Below are 14,717 nucleotides of genomic sequence, written 5' to 3'. Positions count from 1 at the left end.
AGGAGATAAGCCTCTTTTCTACTGAATATCATTCCTGAATGTAACCTCTGAACTGCTACCACTGTCTAGAATCATGGATGAGCTGACTTGAGGACAACAGGGCAGAAGATGGAAAGAACAGACTGGATGACAATGTTCCAGCTTCTGAATTTGGAATGCAATTTGGAGCTCCCTACACCCAGACTTGTTAAGTGAGACATTGTATTTCCCTCTGTCTGGGCCACTTGAGTCAAGATTCTCTATTACTTGCAACTGAAAAAGTCCTGTTATAATAATATTATACCACAGTACCCTTGGCTTATGTAGCATCTTCCACTCAGATAGCATACTCTTTTAAGCAGCAATGGATATCAATCATGGGGGCTCTCTTTAAATTCTTTAGGGATTCTAGAAAGGCCAGATAATTCCACTTTTACACCATTGTGGTGATAGAAAGAAGAATTTGGCTATAATAGTTACCATTTACTGAACACCTACTGTATGTCGAGCACTGTGCCAAATGCTTTAGGTATATTATCTCACTGAATTCTCACAAAATGCCTAGGTACTATTTCCCCTGGTTTTCGTTTTTGTTTTTGTTTTACAAATAAGGAGACTGAGGCTCAAAAAGTTTAAACCGCTTGCCCAATATGAAAAATTGTAGGAGGTAGAAAAGGACTGAACAGAACTCTCTTATAAGAAAACTTGAGCTCCTAACTTTACTTCTATCGAGTATGACATGCTAGTCATTAAGGATAAGTAGAGATACAGTCAAAATTGCTTCGTAGCTTTGGAGAATCCTCCGGACTTTCCACCCAGGAGAAAAAGTCCACACCGAAGGACTGTAGAAATCAGGCTTCCAAAGATGTGGTTGCTGTTGTCCTCAAATGATGTCTGATGGTGAGAAGGAGAGGTGACCATGATGGGAGAAGTCACACAGGATGATGGTTAAAGAGCCCAAGCTCTGGGCCAGCCTGCCCGGGTTTGCATCGCTAAGTGCTTTTACAATGTGTAATGGCCCATATATTGGAGAACCAGGAGTCCAAGGTATCATGCTCTTGCTGTGGGTGAACTTTTTAAGGATAAAAAGTAAGTTAGCAGAGAATCATATAGAGGAGACTTCTAAATTGAATTTTCTCAAAATAAAGCAAAACTTTACCCAGGGTGGTGGGGTAAGACAGAGGTATATAATTTAGTGTAATATTCTGGTTTTAGATGAAATTGAACCCATGACAGGCTTTATGGCAGTATATGTTTAGGCCCTAGGGACCATCTAGCCAACACTTCCATTGAGGAATCTTTCTAAGAGTGAAATAGACTCCCTCAGACTATGAATTCCACAAAGTAGACTCATTAATTCTCTCTTCAGTGTCTCTCTGGATGACCATGTCAAGCACCCTAATTCCATTCAGGTTTCTGAACCAAATACTGGACCATGATATACAAGAAATAGCTGAACATTAATGTATGTTTCATAATGTTGCCGTTTTCCATCTTTATCTCTGAAAAATATACCAGCCATGGAATTAGACTTGGAGATTCTAGCAATAGTGCCAAAAGGCCAGAAGGATCAGAAACAGATCAGAAAAGAGCTGAAAGTGAAGTAAACTGACCAGGGAGAAAAGTGGCCCTCATGGTCCCTACTATCTTCCCCAAGAAGTGGTCAGAAGTAGCTTGTTCCACTATTAGTTTGACATTTTTTCTTATCAAGTGAGGATACAGTATAACCTCTGTGAGTGTGTGTGTGTGTGTGTGTGTGTGTGCATTGATGTTAAGCAGGAGATTATTCTAGATCATCTTGGTGGGCCTGATCCAATCATTTGAAAGGTTTTAAGAGCAGAGCTGAGGCTTCCTGGAAAAAGATTAAATTCCACCTGTGGACAGCTGCTTCATCTTGTGCCTGAGTTCCAGTGCTCTTCCTGATGGCCTGCCCTGTGGATTTCAGACTTGCCTAGCCAGCCCCCACAATTGCATAAGCCAATTCCTTGCAATAAATAAATCTCTTAATCTATAACTCCTACTGGTTCTGATTCTCTGCTTGAACCTTGATTGATACATAGTGATAAAGAGAGACTTTTTTTTTCTCTAAAGATTGGCACGTGGGCTAACAACTGTTGCCAATCTTTTTTTTTTTTTTTTCCTGCTTTATCTCCCCAAACCCCCGCTGTACACAGTTGTATATCTTAGTTGCAGGTCTTTCTAGTTGTGGGTTGTTGTGGGAGCTGCCTCAACGTGGCCTGACGAGTGGTGCCATGTCTGCTCCCAGGATCCGAACCCTGGGCCTCCGCAGCGGAGCGCGCGAACTTAACCACTTGGCCATGGAGCCAGCCCCCAAAGAGAGACTCTTGAAAGCAGCCAGAAAAGAAAAAAACATTATGCACAGAGAAATCAAGAATGACAGCAGATTTCTCATTAAACATGCAAGTGAGAAGATAATGGAGCAATATCTTTAAGGTACCAAACAAAATCTGTCAACCTAGAAATTATATAACCAGTACAAATATCTTTCAAAAATGAAGGCAAACCAAATATTTTCCAGACAAACAAAAGCTGAAAGAATTAAGCAGCAGCAGATCTTCACTATAAGAAATATAAGTGAGTTTTTTTTAACAGATTTCAATTTTTAGAGTAGTTTTAGGTTTGCAGAAAATACAGAGAGGTCCCTTTTACCTTCTCCCCTACCCTACAGTTTCTCCTATTATTAACATCTTGCATCAGTGTGGTATATTCATTATAATTGATCAACCTCGCTATTTTTTTTAAATGAGATAACATTGGTTTATAACATTATATAAATTTCAGGTGTGTATCATTGTATTTTGATTTCTATGTAGACTACATCATGTTTACCACCAAAGTCTAATTACCGTCTGTTACCATACACATGTGCCCTATCACCCCTTTCGCCCTCCTCCGTCCCCCATTCCCTTCTGATAACCACCAATCTAATATCTGTATCTATGTGTTTGTTTGTTTGTTGTTGTTGTTTTTATCTTCCACTTATGAGTGACATCATATGGTGTTTGACCTTCTCCATCTGACTTATTTTGCTCAGCAAAATACCCTCAAGGTCCATCCATGTTATTGTGAATGGCAAGATTTCATCTTTTTATGGCTGAGTAGTATTCCATTGTGTATATATACCACATCTTCGTTATCCATTCATCCATTGATGGGCACTTAGGTTGTTTCCAAGCCTTGGCTATTGTGAATAATGCTGCAATGAACATAGGGGTGCAAATATCTTTTTGCATTTGTGTTTTCAGTTTGTTTGGATAAATATCCAAAAGTGGAATAGCTGGATCATATGGTAGTTCTATTCTTAATTTTTTGAGGCATCTCCGTCTCCATACTGTTTTCCATAGTGGCTACACTGGTTACGTTTCCAGTAGTGGTGTATGAGAGTTCCCTTTTCTCCATATCCTCTCTAACACTTATTATTTCCTGTCTTGTTAATTGTAGCCATCCTGACAGGCGTGAGGTGATATCTTATTGTAGTTTTGATTTGCATATCCCAAATAATTACTGATGTTGAACATCTTTTCAAGTGCCTGTTGGCCATCTGTATATCTTCTTTGGAGAAATGTCTGTTCAGATCCTTTCTCATTTTTCAATTGGGTTGTTTTTTTGTTGTTGAGTTGTATGAGTTCTTTATATTTTTTGGATATTAACCCTTTATCAGATATATGATTTGCAAATATCTTCTCCCAGTTGGTAGGTTGTCTTTTTGTTTTGATGGTTTCCTTTGCTGTGCAGAAGGTTTTTAGTTTGTTGTAGTCCCATTTGTTTATTTTTCTTTTGTTTCCCTTGCCTGGTGAGATGCGGTATTCAAAGAGATTCTATTAAGATTAATGTCAAAGAGCATACTACCCGTTTTCTTATAGAAGTTTCATGATTTCAGGTCTTACATTCTAGTCTTTAATCCATTTTGAGTTAATTTTTGTGTATAGTATAAGATCATAGTCTACTTTCATTTTTTTGCTTGTGGCTGTCCAGTCTTCCCAACACCATTTATTGAAGAGACTTTCCCTTCTCCATTGTATATTCTTGGCTCTCTTGTTAAAAATTAGCCATCCGTAGATGTGTGGGTTTATTTCTGGGCTCTTGATTCTGTTCTGTTCAACTGTATGTCTGTTTTTGTGCCAGTACCATGCTGTTTTGGTTACTATAACTTTGTGGTATATTTTGAAATCAGGGAGTGTGATACCTCTAGCTTTGTTCTTTTTTCTCAGGATTCCTTTGACCATTCAGCGTCTTTTGTTCTTCCATATAAGTTTTAAGATTCTTTGTTCTATTTCCATGAAAAATGTCTTTGGAACTTTGATAGAGATTGCATTGAATCTGTAGATTGTTTTAGGAAACATGGACATTTTAACTATGTTAATTCTTTCAATCCATGAGCACAGAATATCTTTCCATTTCTTTGTGTCGTCTTCAATTTCTTTCAGCAATGTTTTATAGTTTTCAGTGTACAAGTCTTTCACTTCTTAGGTTAAATACATTCCTGGGTATTTTATTCCTTTTTTTTTTTGAGGAATATTAGCCCTGAGCTAACTACTGCCAGTCCTCCTCTTTTTTCTGAGGAAGCCTGGCCCTGAGCTAACATCCGTGCCCACCTTCCTCTACTTTATATGTGGGACACCTGCCACAGCATGGCATGCCAGGCAGTGCCATGTCCACACCCAGGACCGAACCAGCGAACCCCGGGCCGCCAAGAAGCAGAACTTGCGAATTTAACCGCTGCACCACCGGGCCGGCCCCTATTTTACTCTTTTTGCTGAGATTATAAATGGGATTGTAGTCTTAGTTTCTCTTTCTGCTGTTTTGTTGTTAGTATATAGAAATGCAACTGATTTTTGTATGTTGATATTGTACCCTACAGCTTTACTGTATTCATTTATTATTTCCAAAAGTTTTTTGGTGGATCCTTTAGGCTTTTCTTTATATAAAATCATGTCATCTGCAAATAGTGACAGTTGTACTTCCTCCTTTCCAATTTGGATCCCTTTTATTTCTTTTTCTTGCCTGATTTGTCTGGCGAGGACTTCCAATACCATGTTAAATAAGAGTGGTGAAGTGGGCATCCTTATCTTGTTCCTGTTCTCAGAGGGATGACTTTCAGTTTTTCACCATCAAGTATGATGTTAGGTGTGGATTTGTCACATTTGGCCTTTATTATATTGAGGTACTTTCCTTCTATACTCACTTTATTCAAAGTTTTCATCATGGATAAATGGATGGATGGATGTTGCATCTTGTTGAATGCTTTCTCTGCATCTGTTAAGATGGTCATATGGGGGCCGGCCCCGTGGCTGAGTGGTTAAGTTCGAGCACTCCGCTTTGGCGGCCCAGGGTTTTGCCGGTTTGGATCCTGGGCGCAGACATGGCACCGCTCATCAAGCCATGCTGAGGTGGCATCCCACATGCCACAACTAGAAGGATCTAGAACTAAAAGTACACAGCTAGGTACCGGGGAGCTTTGGAGACAAAAAGGAAAAATAAAATCTTTAAAAAAAAAAAAAGATGATCATGTGATTTTTAGTCTTCATTTTGTTAATGTGGTGTATCATGTTGATTGATCTGTAGATGTAGAACCATCCCTGCATCCCCGGATACATCCCACTTGATCATGGTATGTGATCTTTTTAATGTATCATATTCAATTTGCTAGTATTTTGTTGAGGATTTTTGCATCTATGTTCGTCTGTGATTTTGGCCTGTAATTTTCTTTTTTTGTGTTGTCCTTGTCTGATTTTGGTATCAGGGTAATGCTAGCCTTGCAGAATGAGTTAGGAAACATCCTCTCCTCTTCAATTTTTTGGAAGAGTTTAAGAATTGATAAGTGTTAAGGTTTCTTTGAATATTTGGTAGAATTCACTGAGGGAGCCATCTGGGCCTGGACTTTTGTTTTTTGAGTGATTTTTTTATTACTGTTTCGGTCTCCTTACTAGTGATTGGTCTATTCAGAATCTCCATTTCTTCTTGATTCAGTTTTGGGAGGTTGTATGTTTCTAAGAATTTATCTATTTCTTCTAGATTATCCAATTTGTTGGTGTGTAACTTTTCATAGTATTCTCTTATAATCTTTTGTATTTCTGTGGTGTCCATTGTAATTTCTCCCTTTTATTTCTGATTTTCTTTATTTGAACCTTCTCTCCTTTTTTCTTGGTGAGTCTGGTAAAGCTATATTGATACACTATTTACTAAAGTCCATAGTTTACACTAGAGGTTACTCTTTGTGTTGTACAGTTCTATGGGTTGTAACAAAAGCATAGCCATGTATCCACTATTATAGAATAGTTTCACTGCTCTAAAAATGCTCTGTGCTCCCCTACCTCTCCTTGAACCCTGGCCACTATTGATCTTTTTACTTTCTCCACAGTTTTGCCTTTTCCAGAATGTTGTATAGTTGGAAATGTACAGTATGTGGAGTTTTCACAGACTGGTTTCTTTTACTTAGAAATATACATTTAACATTCCTCCATGTCTTTTGGGGGCTTGATAGCTCATTTCTTTGAAATGTAAGTTTTTCAGGCAGAAGTAAAATGATACCAGCTGGAAATCTTTATTTACACAAAGGAATCTATATCTATAACAGAAATCATAACAATGTGAATAAATATATAAGATTTTAAAATTTAAGTATCTTCAAAACATAATTGACCTTAAACACAAACAAACAAACAAGCAAACAAAGTGTGGTATGGATTTCATAACATAAAATAATAAAAATAATCCTAAAGAACACAAAAGAAAAGGGAAAAAAATCCCAAAGAACTCGTAGGGCAAATGGAAAACAAAGAGCAAGTTAGTAGATTAAATTTAACCATATTAATGATCACATTTAATGCAAATTGTTTAAACACCATAATTTAAAACAGAGATTGTCAGATTGTGTAAAAACATTGCCTGTAAGAAACCCGCTTTAAATATAAACACATAAATAGATTAAAGTAAAAGAATGGAAAATGACATATTAGGAATGATCAAAAGAAAGCTAGTGTATATACATTGATATCAGACAAAGTAAATTTCATTGCAGAGAATATTACCAGGGTTAAATAAGGCTATTCCATATTGATTAACTGAATCAGTTTGTCAGAAGTATATCACAATCTTTAACGATTACGTACCCGAAAACAGAGTTTTGAAATCCATAAACAAGAACTGATAGAACTGTAAGGATAAATAAGAAATTTATTACAATACTTGGGGATTTCAATACCTCTCTCTCAATAATGGGTAGAACATGTGGAAAATATCAGTAAGGACTCAGAAGACATTAATAACATTTTCAACTAACGTCTTCTAATTGACATTTATAGAACACTCTACCCAACAACAGCAGAATATACATTTTTAATGTATACACAGAGCATTTATCAAAATAGACAGTATTTTTCTCAATAAATTTAAAATTATTCAAGTCATATAAAATATGTTTTCTGACCACAATGGAATTAAATTAGAAACCAATAAAAAAAAAGGTATCTGGAAAATCCAAATGTTTCCTAAAGCTTCTAAATTACCCATTGGTCAAAAAAAACAAAAAACAAAGAGAAATTAGAAAGTATTTTGAACTATTTGAAAATACTTTTCAGACAACAAGGTAAAAAAACTTGTGGGATGCCACTAACACAGTACCTAGAGGGAGGTTTATAGTGTGAAATGCCTGGATTATGAAAGAAGGAAGGTTTCAAATGAGTGACCTCAGCTTCCACCTTAAGAAATTAGAAAAGGAAGAGCAAGTTAAACACAGAATAAAGAAAATAAATAATAAAAGATTAGAGCAGAAATATATGAAATGGCAAACAGAAAAATAATAGAGAAAATCAGTGAAACCCAAAGTTGGTTCTTTGAGAAGGTCAATAAAATTGGTAAACCTCTAGCCAGACTGATCAGAGAAATAAAAAAAAGGAGAGGGAGAAGACATAAATTACAAATATCAGGAATGAGAGAGGTGATGTCACTATAGATTCCACAGATATTAAAAGAATAATAAGGAATATTATGAATAGCTTTATACCAAAAAACTCTACAATGTAGATGAAATGGACAAATTCTTTGAAAACCACAAATGACCAAAAGTTGTGCAAGAAGAAAGAGATGACCTGAATATTACTGTTTCCATTAAAGAAATTGAATTTGCAGTTTAAAACTTTCCCACAAGGAAAACCCCAGGTCTTGGAGACGGCTTTGGTGGTAAATTCTGCCGAATGTTTAAGGAGAAATAGCATCGGTTCTACACAATCTCTTTCAGAAAACTCAAGAGTGGGGAATTCTTCCCACCTCATTCTAGGATGACACCAAAATCTGACAAAGACATTCCAGGAAAAGAAAACTATAGATCAAATTTTTCAGGAACACAGATGCAAAAATTCGCAAGAAAAATTTAGCAAATCAAATCTGACAATACATAAAAATAATAGTACATTATAATCAACTAGGGTTTATCACAGGAATATAAGACTTCTTTTTAAAAATGAGGCTTATATAATCAATATAATTTACCACGTTAACAAATAAGAAATAAGAACAATTTGATTATCTCAACAGATGCTGTTTTAGTCTATTCAGGCTGCTATAACAAAATGCCACAGACTAGGTGGCTTATAAACAATAGAAATTTATTTCTCACAGTTCTGAAGTCTGAGAAGTTCAACATCAAGGTATCAGCAGATTCGCTGTGGTGGCTGGTAAGGGCCCATTTCCTGGTTGATAGCCAATACTTTCTTGCTGTGCCCTCATTTGGAGGAAGGGACTAAGGATCTCTCTGGAGTCCCTGTTATAAGGGCACTAGTCCCATTCATAAGGGCTCCACCCTCATGACCTAATTAACTCCCAAAGGCCCTACCTCCTAATATCATCACCTTTGGGGGTTAAGATTTCCACATATGAACTATGGGGGGACGCAAACATTCAGACCATAGCAGATACACAAAGAGCATTTGACAAAATCCAGTGTCCACTCCTGATAAAAACTCTCAAAAAACTAGGAACAGAAGGGCCTTTTATGTGTCTTTTTCTAGGCCTTGAATCCTTGAAACAGATCCAGCTGTGTCCAAATGCCGTGAAGATTTGCATTGCTGCCAATGGCAGAGGATGGACATTGCTTTGAAGGACAGGCCAGAGTTGAGCAGAAGCACCTAGGTAAGAAGACTAGTGAGCCTAATTCTCCTCAAAGAGCCAAAAAGCAATTGTTTCTTGCTTAATGAAGTATCATTTTTCTGTAGTCCCATTTTCTTCTCTTCATGTTCTAATGCATGGTTCTGGAGCTATGCAGGAATTAGCACAGTATTTGCAACAGCTGTACAGCAGCTGAGGGTCATTCTGCAAATTAAACACTTCATATGAACTCTTAAATTTGTATCTAGGTCAGTCTACACATAATATGCATGCTTCTTTACTGCATCAACCAGATAGATATTAAATGCTAGAGTACTAATTTTGTTTTTATAAAATATTTCATATAATCAATTTTTTAAAAAATTAAAGTTTAAATAATTTTGATTTAAAATCTTGATATTTTTTAATTGACTTGTATTTTGCCTATTAATTTTCATAAGTAGCTTTTAATATTTCGGAAGAAAATAGCTCTTTTGAAAACATTAAAAGGCAATTTTACCTTGTTTTTTTAAATACTTTAATTTGGATTTTTTGGTAAATATATATCCATATTTGTTCACTTTGAAATTACAATCTGAAAAGCAATTACATTTTATTTTTTATTCTTTAGATAATAGAACATAAATTATATAAAAATTCAATTATAACAGATCAATTGGTGAATTTCTAAAACAAGGCAAGAGATATAACTGCTATGGTCTGAATGTTTGTGTCTCCACAAAATTCATATGTTGAAACCTAATCCCCAAGGTGATGGTGTTAGGAGGCGGGGCCTTTGGGAGGTGATTAGGTCATGAGGGTGGAGCCCTTATGAATGGGATTAGTGCCCTTCTAAAAGGGACTCCAGAGAGCTTGCTCACCCCTTCCACCATGTGAAGACATAGTAAGAAGTCAGCAGTCTGCAAAGAGAAGAGAGCTTTCACCAGAACCAGGCCATGCTGGCACCCTGATCTTGGATTTCCAGCCTCTAGAATTGTGAGAATAAATTTCTGTTATTTTTAAGCTACCCAGTCTGTAGTATTTTGCTATAGCAGCCAGAATAGACTAAAACAATAACTTTTAGGCAATAATTGTGAATTATGCATGTTTTTCACGTTATGTCTCATTCAAATGTTATTATTTATCCAAACATTGTTGTCCTATCCACAAAACCCACACATGCACAATAATAATTAAATTCAGCCATCTTTGATATTTTCCCAGCTTTCAGTCCTAGCAAACCATAGCTTTACATACACTTTTCAATTTTGTCATTTCAAAGGTATATTTGAAAAATATGTTTGTACAATAAAATATATTTTAACAATTTGTTAGCTTATTTATCATGTTTAAAAATTTAAACACACGGCATGTGAGTCTTCATTTGTACCCCTGCCTGAGGCCCCAGAAATCTTCAGGACAGCCTGAAGGCGGGACTCTCAGGTCTTGAGGCTGCTCTGGTAGTCTGGTGTGGAAACTCGCGTGATCATGAGCCATCCCTGGCTGATTTCCTCTCCTTCATTTCCTCTGTCATGTTTTTGTTGTAGAAAACTGAGCATGGGGGACAAAGAATCTCCTGGAGATCAGCTTATACACTTTCCCTTTCCGAGAAAGACTCAAAGGGGTAGAGGAACCTCTGGAGTGGCCAAAGTGCCTGAGACCTTCCTGTATGCATGGCCCTGCAAGGGGACTGGCTGACTTCCCAGCCCCGACCCAGTTCTCCTCAATGCTGCAGGATGCCCGACATTCCACCCTTAGAACTTTATCGTAAGATTTCAATACTTCTCTATCTATGTGTTGGTACTTCCTGAGAATAGATTTGATTTTGGGAAAAGAGCAGGGAAGACCTGAGTCTCCAGTGCAACAGGGAGGAAGAACCATGAATCATTGGGGAGCTGGGATGGAGATGAGGGGAGCTGGGATGGAGATGAGGGGAGCTGGGATGGAAATGAGGGGAGCTGAAATAGAGATGAGGGGAGCTGGGATGGAGATGAGGGGAGCTGGATGGAGATGAGGGGAGCTGAGATAGAGAATGTGGGAGCTGGGATGGAGATGAGGGGAACTGGGATGGAGATGGGGTGGTGATGGAATGGAGATGAGAGGAGCTGGGATGGAGATGAGGGGAGCTGAGATAGAGATGAAGAAAGCTGGGATGAAGATGAAGGGAGCTGGGATGGAGATGATGGGAACTGGGATTGAGATGAGGGGAACTGGGATAGAGTTGAGGAGAGCTGGGATGGAGATGATGGGAACTGGGACTGAGATGAGATGAGCTGTGACAGAGTTGGGAGAGGTGATAAGAAGGAGAAAGTTCAACTGCCCTTTCTACTGTTTGTCTAGGGCTGGTTGGAAGGAAGAAGATTTTATTTCATTTCATTTTATTTTTTTTAAAGATTGGCACCTGGGCTAACAACTGTTGCCAATCCTTTTTTTTTTTTTTCTGCTTTATTTCCCAAAGCCCCTCCCCGCAACCCCGGTACATAGTTGTATACCTTAGTTGCAGGTCCTTCTAGTTGTGGGATGCGGGACGCCGCCTCAACGTGGCCTGACGAGTGGTGCCACGTCCGCGCCCAGGATCCGAACCCTGTGCCGCCGCAGCGGAGTGCCTGAACTTAACCACTCGGCCACAGAGCCGGCCCAGGAAGAAGATTTTAGAAGGTAGGTTTGGCAATGAGAGGAAGGTAGGCTTTCTGTTAAACAGCTTACAGGGGGACACAGTGTGTGCTGATCCTTGAAAACATGCACTTTGGATTCAGACAGATGGGCTCAAATCCATCTGACAGTTTAGTGCTCTCTGACCCTCAATAAGTTGATTAATCTACTTGAATCTCAGTCTTCTCATCTGTAAAATTTAGCAGAATAATAGGACCTATTTTACAGGATTATTGTGAGGACTAATGAGGTGTCATTGGATAAGTACTTCCTAGTATGCCTAGCATACTGTAAGTAAATTACAGTTCTTGGATAATTTCCTCTCCACACCAAGAACAAATCATCTGAATAAAGACTCCATACATAGTCTTTAACCTAAACTCAACCAAGCCTGTTTCTGTTCTTACCCTGAGGCATTCTGACTCTAGATAACAGGACTTTGAGGCAGGAAAATTTCTGAAAAGGGGTCTGACTCTACCTTGCTCTAGTCTAGACCTTCTTGAATCTTCCCCCTCCACTGCCTCCAGAATGACCCTTTACAAGGTGAATTTGTTTCTTACTTTCTACTTGTTGCCTACAGAATAAAGCAAAAGCTCTTTAGCTTGGCATAGAAGGTCCTCCTTGTCCCGGCCTCTGATGACCTTTCCTGCTTCTATGCCCTCTCCCCACCCGGCTGGCTGGGTGCCTCTTCCCAGCGCTCGCTAGCACACTGTGCTTACTTCTAATTCAGTACTGATCATACGGTATTGTATGTGTATGTGAATTTCCTCCTGTGTAGCTGAATGTAGGACCTGCCTCATTCATTTCTGCTGTATTACTTTTCAGTGTTTGTTTATTTTTTGTTAGTAAATATCTTCACATGGTTTGCAATTGAAAAAATATAAAAGGAATAGTGAAAATTCTCTCCTACCTCTATTTCCCAAATATTCTGTTCCCATTCTAGAAGGAAACCAACTAATGTTAATAGTTTGGGGGGTGGGGGGATTTGTATCTTTCCAGAGATATTTTATGTGAATGTGTGTGTGTGTGTGTTCTTTCTTCCTCCTTTATAAACAAATGGTAGCATATTATTCATACCATCCTATACTGGTTTTTTTCCCTTAATAAGTCTTGGCAATCTTTCCATCTCAGTACATAGCAAGTTTTCTCATTCTTTTTTGCCATTGCATGGTGTTATTCATATCTTTATACCTCAACATCTGACACATAGTTAAATAAATGAATGAATGAAAACAAAAGGACGCTTTTGTGCTGCTCTTGGAAATTAGCTGAATAAGCGACTATATATTGTTCCCTCACATGTTACACATAATGTAGATAAATCATACAAAGCCCTCTGACTTCACAACAAAAAGAAATCTGACTTGTCTTATTCTTTCCCATCCATTAGAGGGAGACATGAACCTGTTGTGTAAAGCCAACACTTAGATTCTCTCACTAGAAAATCTGAACCAACTCTATAGCTGGTGGTCCTTTGTAGGATTTGGGCCCTTAATAAATATACCCAGGCCTGCAGGTTTGAGGGATGATAAGGGAAGGTAACTGCAGGAGGAGAAAGCACCTAGACTAGGAATGAGGGCACAGGTGAACTCTGCTCAGTTACTAACAGCAAGACAAATTAATTACCTTTGCTCAGTGGTATGCTAGTAAGCCAGCTCTTTAAAAAAAAAGGAGTCCTACCATAGAGAAGTTGAAATATAATGATGTCCACCTGAAATTTATATGATGTTATAAACCAGGGTTACCTCAATAAAAAAAAAAAAAAAGTCCTGCTTTGTAGGTAGTGTTTATGGATTCCCTAGAGAAGAAGATAATATACAGAGTGAGCTATGCCACAAACCAGAGAGCAGCCGAGAGATGGTCACGTCAGTCAATGCCCTGTGTCTGAAGGAAGCCGACCTGAGCACCCCTGAGCTCCCCTCTGGCCAGGAGAAATCTGTAGTGTAACTACTCACATGGCCAATTCAAAGCTACCATTGTTTTAACGACTGAATTGTAAATTCCTTGGATATTTGACAACCAGCTCTCCTGAGCCAGTGTGAGCAGGCTCCTGCACACTGCTGAGCCTTGCTGGGCCTTACTTATCTTTCCTGTAAAATGGGGAAGAAAAGTCACCCATTGTGCAGCTTCCATTACATAGTGGACACATAAGCAGTTTGAACAGTTTAAAGCAATGTTTCCCAAACTTCCCTGATGGTAAAATCACCCAGTGGCTTGCAGAAAATGCACATTTCCAGGACCTGCCCCAGAGCTACTGGTTCAGAGCCTGCTGGGGAGAAGAGGCCTGGGAATCTGTATTTTAAACAAGTGCCTCAGGTGACTCTGATGCTCCAGGAGTGTGGGGAGACACTCAGGCTTACAAATGGATCATATGTCAGAGAGTCTTTCTCTAACTCCCTCCACATTGGGCCTGCCTCAGGAGATGCACGCAGTTCTAGGACCAACTCCAGGCAAGGCGTTTACTTTCTCTACTACCTCCTCCACCCTCAAAGCCCAGACAGCCCCAGTCAGGAAACCTGCCCCTTGCCCTCTCCCAGGCAAGTCTTCCCTGCATCCACGAAGCCCTTTGTTCCAAGGACTGCTGGGTTGTTTGAAAGCTATCATTTATTGAGAATTTACCAGGTGTCAGGCAAATTACCACTCATCCTCACAGCGATCCTAAGAAGTAGACGCTTGTGCTCTTGCCATTTTACAAAGGAAGATCAAAGAGGTCAGGAAAGTGTTCAAGGGCATACAACAGCTAAATGCTTGGGCTGACAACCCAACCCAGGCCCCACTGACTCCAAGCCTGGGCTCCATCTGGGCTCCTCTGGCCTGCCTGCACCAGTGCCTTTGTGCTCTCTTCCTGTCTGCAGAAGTCTGTATACCCCTATTGCAGCTTCCAGAGGCAGAGTGGAGAATGAGGGATTCCAAAGGAGGGATGCAGTGCTGGGCCTGGGTACCTGTAGAACTCAGAGGAGAGCCCGAGGAGATCAGAATCC

General features: G+C 39.0%; 1 protein-coding gene across 2 annotated transcripts in view; it reads left to right on the top strand.

Annotated features, from left to right (window-relative positions):
* The window catches only part of ESR2 (estrogen receptor 2), a 135,470-nt gene that overhangs the window by 49,662 nt on the left and 71,091 nt on the right, over positions 1–14,717 (top strand). Inside the window, exons 7-9 of one of the 2 annotated variants that reach the window (XM_070249126.1) lie at positions 9,009–9,129; positions 10,632–10,851; positions 11,582–11,742. The gene's annotated coding sequence lies outside the window, so the exon portion shown is untranslated. The remainder of the gene's footprint in view (positions 1–9,008; positions 9,130–10,631; positions 10,852–11,581; positions 11,743–14,717) is intronic. The other variant, XM_070249127.1, reaches the window with a different exon arrangement.

Source organism: Equus caballus, chromosome 24 (assembly GCF_041296265.1).
Source record: "Equus caballus isolate H_3958 breed thoroughbred chromosome 24, TB-T2T, whole genome shotgun sequence".
Taxonomy (NCBI): Eukaryota; Metazoa; Chordata; class Mammalia; order Perissodactyla; family Equidae; genus Equus; species Equus caballus.
Note: the sequence above shows the minus strand (reverse complement) of the source record. Positions and strands in the feature narration are given on the sequence as shown.